Here is a 7023-nt window from a genome sequence, read left to right as displayed (position 1 = left end):
GCTCACCTAAGTCTTTCCTGAGGGCATCCTGCTCATCATGTCTTATAGCATAATAGTATTCCATCATAATCACAATGCTACAATTTGTTCAGCATTCCCTAGTTGATAGGCATACCTTAAATTTCTAATTCTTCTCCACCAGAAAAGACCTGCTATAAATACCTTTGTACACATGGGTTCTTTTTCTTTTTCTTTTTTTGTTTTTTAAATTTTCTTTTGGGATACAGACCTAGTAGTGGTACTGCTAGGTCAAAGGGTATTCCTGGTTTTATAGCCCTTTGGGCATATTTCCAAATTGCTCTGCAGAATGGTTGAATCAGTTCACAACTCCACCAACAATGCATTAATGTCTCATTTTTCCCACATCCCCTCCAATATTTGTCATTTTATTTTTCTGTCCTATTAGCTAATCTAATATGTATGATGTAGTACCTCAGAATTGTTTTGATTTGTGTTTCTCCGATCCATAGTGAGGTAGAGCATTTTTCCATGTGACTGTAGATAGTTTTGATTACTTCATATAAAAAAATGACTTCATATCTTTTGGCCATTTATCAATTGGGGAATGCCTCTTATTTTTATAAATTTGACTCAGTTCTCTATATGGTTGAAAAATGAGGCCTTCATCAGAGAAAATTGCTTCAAAATTTTTTCACAGTTATTATTGCTAACTGTATTTCCCTCCATCCTATCCCTCCCATTTATTCCATTCTTTCTCTCCTTTCTCCCTGTCCCTCCCTCCACAAAAGTGTTTTGCTTTTGACTACCCCCTCTCCAATCTGCCCTCCCTTCTATCACCTTCCCTTCCTTTTCTTATCCCTTTCCCTTCATACCTTCCTGTAGGGTAAGATAGATTTCTATACTCAATTGAGTGTGACTGTTATTCCCTCTTTGAGACAGTTATGATGAGAGGTAAGGTTCATTCACTCCCCCTCACCTCCACTGTCTTCCCCTCCACTGTAAAATCTTTTTCTTGCCTCTTTTATGTAAGATAATTTACCCCATTTTACCTCTCTCTTTTAATTTCTCCCAGTAAATTCCTCTCTCACCCCTTAATTTTATTTTTTTTAGATATCACCCCTTTATATTCAACTCACACCTGTGTCCTCTGTCTATAGATACTCTTAACTGTCCTAATAATAAGAAAGCTCTTATAAGTTACAAGTATAATCTTCCCAAATCTTATTAAGTCCCTTATGATTTTCCTTTCCTGTTTACCTTTTTATGCTTCTGTTGAGTCTTGTATTTGAAAGTCAAATTGTCTATCCACCTCTGGTCTTTTCATCAAGAATACTTGAAAATCCTCTATTTCATTCAATATCCATTTCCCTCCCTGAAGGATTATACTCAGTTTTCCTGGGTAGGTGATTCTTGGTTGTAATCCTAGCTCCTTTGCCTTCTGGAATGTCATATTCCAAACCTTTAATTCCAAGTCCTTTAATTTAGAAGCTGCTAAATAAATGTGTTACCCTGACTGTGGCTCCATGATACTTGAATTGTTTCTTTTTGGCTGCTTGCATGATTTTCTCCTTGACCTTGGAGCTCTGGAATTTGACTAGAATATTCTTGGGAGTTTTCATTTTGAGGTCTCTTTCAGGAGGTGATTGATGGATTTTTTATTTCTATTTTACCCTCTGGTTCTAGAATATCAGGGTGGTTTTCCTTGATAATTTCTTTTTGTTCCATCATGGCTTTCAGGTAGTCCAATAATTTTAAAATTATCTCTCCTGGATCTATTTTCCAGATCAGTTTTTTTTTTTTCCAATGAGATATTTAACAATTTCTTCCATTTTTTCATTCTTTTGGTTTTTGTATTATTGTTCCTTGATTTCTCATAAAGTCATAAGTTTCCATTTGCTCAATTCTGATTTTTAAGGAATTATTTTCTCTAGTGAGCTTTTGTACCTCCTTTTCCATTTGACCAATTCAACTTTTTAGGGAGTTTTTTCTTCAGTGAATTTTGGGGTTTCTTTCCATTTGACAAGTTCTGCTTTTTTTTTTTAAGCAATTGGGGTTAAGTAACTTGCTCAAGGTTATATGGCCAGTTATTTTGTGTGGGTGCTAAGTATATGGTCCCGGAACCGACCCTGGGTCTCCCAACTCTGGGGCCGGCGCTCTTACTCACTGCACCACCTGGCCGCCAGTTCTGCTTTATAAGGCATTCTTCTCCTCATCTACTTTTTGTACCTTTTTTATCATTTTGTTTAGTCAGTTTTTTTTAAAGTTAATTTCACCACATAATTGTCACCACCTCATAATCATTGCACCCTGTTTTTTTCCAGTCCAAAAACTGGTTTATAACTTTTCATCACATAATCGTTCCATAGTATAATTCTGTTCATCATGCCACTTAAAAGGTAGACAGAGAAGCAATGTATTCACTGGTGGCATATGGATATGCATTTATCTCTCGCATTGCAAACTGTAAACCTAGAATTCTCAGTGCACAGACATTGTCAGTGTATTTCCAAAAGTCAGCTTGCGTGGTTTGTTTAGAGTGCTACAGTACTAACAGGTCCAATGAAGAGCGAAGTCAGTCAGTCCAATGAAGAGTGAAGCAGGTGGGCAGGCGAAGCAGCCATGAGTAAGTCACATGATTTGGTGAGACTTGCATCTTCGCCATTTTAACATGTATTCTGAATATTCCATGCATCCTAATCTCGCACCAAAGACAGTTTAGTAATAACTGATTTTTAAGTAAAACTGGCACAATTTTTTAAAAAGCTTCACATAATGGTCACACCCCACTTTTTGGCAAAAATTTGGTATAAAATCTGCAATGATTATGTGATGAGATCCAGTATTTTCTTCAGTATTTTTTGTGTGTCTTTTACCAAGCTGTTGATTCTTTTTCCATTATTTTCTTGCTTCTCTCTTCCCAGTTTTTCCTCTGCCTCTCTTACTTGATTTTCAAAAACATTTTTGAAGTCTTCCATGGCCTGAGACCAACTCATTTTTCTTGGAGCCTTTGGATGTTGGAGCTTTGACTTTGTTGTCTTCTGAATATTTGTTTTCATCTTCCTTGTCACCATAGTAACTTGCTATGGTCAGAATTTTTTTTCTGTTGCTTGCTCATTTTTCTAGCCAATTACTTGACTTTTAACATTTGTTGAAGTGAGGCTCTGCTTCCAGGGCGGAGGGGGCACTGTCCCAAGCTTCAGGGGTTTCATGCAACTGTTTTTAGAGATGCTTCTAGGGGCCTGTAAGTGTTCAGTTCTTGCAAGGTGGTCTGATCTAAGGAGAGGTGCTTACTCCCTCCTGGCCCTTGCTCTGGTCTGCGAGTGACCACAAGCACTCTTTTCTGTCCTGGAACTGTGAGGAGGGTTCCTGCTCCACTGTGGCCACAAGCTCTGGTGTGCCAGCACCCCTCCTCACCCTGGGACTGCCTCCCAGGACCGAGACCTGGATCTGAGTGTGGGCAGAGCAACAGAGCCTGCCTCAGTGCCAGCAAAGAGACCCCTGTAATCTCCTGACCAGTCTGTTCAGTCCCCTTACTGATTGTGGGCTGAGAGCTCCAGAAGCAGCTGCCACTGAGGCTGATTTCAGGCGCTTCCAAGGCCTGCTCCTGGTTTGCTGGGGCCTGGTCTACTCTAGCATGGCCTGTACTGGACTGTTCTCCACTCACAACCAAGTGCGACAAACCTTTCCTGCTGAACTTCTAAGTTGTCTTGGGCTGGAAAATTGTTTCACTCCGTCTTTTTCTGGCTTCTGCCGCTCTTGAATTTGTTTGGACTCATTATTTAAAGGTCTTTGGAGGCATTTGAGGGAGAGCTCAGGCGAGTCCCTGCGTTTACTAGGTCATCTGCCTTCACCTCTGACAAATCTGAATTCAACCCCAGGTTCAGGGATCCCCAAAGCCTTCAGACCCACATAAACTGGGTCAAATTTTGGGCGATGAATCCCAAAGAGCCATTTTCTGCTTCTGGCCGACTATGTCCCTACTCCAGGACATAGTTTGTCTAGGAAGATTTTCAAACCCAGATTGGATATCCTTTATATCTAGCTTTCTAGAGTCCTGACTCATCAGTGACCTTAGGCTATGCACTGCATTTATCTCTGACTCTCTGTCTCTCAGTTTTTATCTCTGTGTTTAAAAAATATTATTTAGTGTTTTATTCTTTCCCTGTTACATGTAAAAACATTTTTTAACATTTGTTTTAAAAACTTTATATCTCTCCATCTTTAAGCAGCTGAGTGGCAACGTGTGTAGAGTGTTGGGCCTGGAGTCAGAGACTTGAATTTAAATCCAGTCTTAGATACTTAATAGCTGTGTGAGTCTGGTCACTTGACTTCTATCTGCCTCAGTTTCCACAACTGAAAAATGAGAACAATAATCCATCTACCTCCCAGGGTTGTTGTGAGATAATCACACAGTGTGTGGCACACAGTGGGTCCTCTGTGAAGGCTTATTCCCTTCCCCTTCCCTTTACTTCTCTGTTACGCCCTAGAGCTCTCATATAACATGTTGGTTTTGACTTTCTACAGTTGTAACCAATGTGTTTGCCGTTCTAATGGACTTTTCTTTATTTTGTATCATGTTGCAGAAGTATGCAGGGGTAAAGAGGCAGAAAGGGCACGTGATTCACAGCAAACAGCTGTGTACATGTACAATCAGTTACTGTTTTTATGTTAGGAGTATGTATTTATATATAAAACGTATATGCATATATGCAGATTTGAGACCGGAGCACAGGGTTTTATTTTTCTCGATTTATTTGCTTATTTTCAGGGTGTTAAGTTTATGTTAAAAATACATCACTTCATGTTTCAAATAAAATGCATTGTTTTATGATTTCTCTCATTTAAGAAATAAAATTAGATTTTCTCATGTTAAAGTTTATAATTTCAATATTTTTGAACGTTAAGCTTTTATTTTTAAAACAAATTCAACCTTTAAAAGAAGACTTTTCCGTTGCCCGGAGGGTTTTATGTATAGAAATGACATTTTAAAATTCCTTTGAAAAACGAGATGGGTGGCAAGGGAAAATGAGGTTTCTGAGAGCAGGGACGCGCTTTTCGCTTTTCTTTTGTGCTTCGCACAGTCCCTGGCACCATGGGCATGGAAGCGCTGAATAAATACTTGCTCACTGACCTACGGGGGGACTGACCCACCTGGCGTTCTTCCTGCAGCTGCAGTTGAGGCTCACTGCCGTGTCTACGCTGCCCTCTGGTGGTTGAATCTGAAATGGCTGTTGCTCTCCACTTTCTCTCTCACCTGTATTAAGATGGGGGTGGGGGTTTGGCGGATGGGGAGAGGGGTCTGGCCAGGTTTGTGGGAGCCAAGGAAGAGCCCTGCCCCTAAGCAGCCTCTTCACAGTCTGGCACTTTGCTTTGAGAGGTTCATTGTCCTTTGGATGGAGGCACCATCTTCTGTTAAAATGAAACATCCAGGCTAACCCGTTAAACCAGTTATCACCTTAGATGTGAATACATTTGTCAAATATTCTACCTGGTGCTGAAAGCAGTGAGCAGACAGAACAAGAGTGTGACTCATCTGTCTTATTTTGCATTTAACTTTCCATTTAAATGACATTTTTTTCTGTGGATATCCTTACCAACTACTTTGGTGGCTTCCCCAAGATGGGGCCCTCTTTGCCTCTCTCAAAGATGTGTGTTAAGCAATGGGGTCTCAGTTTCCTCGTCTGTAAAATGGGGGGAAGGGGATGAACCACCAGACCTCTGAGGTCCTTCCAATCTTAGTTCTATCTATACTCCTGTGATCTGTCACCACTAACCCTGGTAGCCTCCCAAATCCCAGGTTCTAAGGCCATCTCATTTTGAACAAAATCAAGAGGGATTAACAGCTTTAGTGGGCAACCAGTAGCGGATGGCCTTTGGAGGCTGGGGAGAGCGGGACGGGACAGCCAAGTGATGGTGTGCATACCTCGGAAGGGCTCCTTGTCTCTGTCTGCTGCCATGTTGCCTCAATAAATACCAGATTTAAATGCAATATGAAAGTCAGTCCTTAAAGTCGGTAGAGGTGTTTCACCCCGGTTTCAGTCCAAGGAACTATGTGACCACGTGTGATGGAGAGGCTGATACTGTGTAATGATGAAGGGGTCTCTAACTAGCTGTAGAGCCAGAAGGCCCAGTGCCTTGGAGAACTGAACCAGAACTTCGAGCGTCCATGGCATGACCTTCCCCCTCCTGGCCCTCTCCTGGGCAATGCCTTTGGCAGTGCGGTGGATAGACTGCTGGACCTAGAGTCAGAAAGACCTGAGTTCAAATCTGACTTTGGGCAGCAGCTACGTGACCCTGGGCAAGTCACTTAAACTATGTCGGCCTCAGTTTCCCAACCACAAAATGGGGATCGTGTTAGCACCCACTTCGTAAAGTGCTTAGGTCAGTGCCTGGCCCCCAGCAGATCCTTGTGTCCTTCCTTTCTTTGAATTGATCCTGAGAGTTGGCATCAGTAGAAGCAGCTTTGCTATCAGCAGCCCTCTCCTACAAGCTCCCATGATGGCCATGAAGCACGGCTTCCCCTGTTTCATTGTGCTTAGTCTTTCCTGATCTTAAGCAATGAACTTCCTGAGATGGAGGCGTCCAAAGGAACTTGGGAGTTTGGGAGAGTCCGTGATCCCAGCAAAGTTCTCACTGATGGGCAGAGCAATAGTGACTGAGAGCCGTGGAAATGGAAAGAGGTAGGTATGGAAAGACACCGCCAGAAGAGAGCGGCGACTTCTTCCAGGGTCACTGCTCTAGCTGGGGAGGAATGTCTCTGAGGGGCTCTAGCACAACAAACCCAGCCTGCAGATGGGAGCTGCATCCAGGCGGAACCTCCCAGGGAATGCATCAAGGGAGAAAAGAGCTGCCCAGCCTCTTGAAGGGCAATGCGTCGTGACAATGACGTTTTCAGCACCTTCTCAGTAGATCCCCTTTTAAAGGCTAATGCAGTCTGACTGATTATTCATGGGGAGCACTCCAGTGGGGGCTCAGGAGATCTGCTGCTGCTACTGCTACTGCTACTACTGCTATTACTACTACTACTACTTCTACTACTACTACTACTACTACTACTACTAC

The sequence above is a fragment of the Petaurus breviceps genome, unplaced genomic scaffold (assembly GCF_028583685.1).
Source record: "Petaurus breviceps papuanus isolate PSGF00001 unplaced genomic scaffold, PetGlider_PUasm1.0 567, whole genome shotgun sequence".
In the NCBI taxonomy this organism is placed as follows: Eukaryota; Metazoa; Chordata; class Mammalia; order Diprotodontia; family Petauridae; genus Petaurus; species Petaurus breviceps.
The sequence above is the reverse complement of the archived record's forward strand: the minus strand, read 5'-3'. Positions refer to the sequence as shown.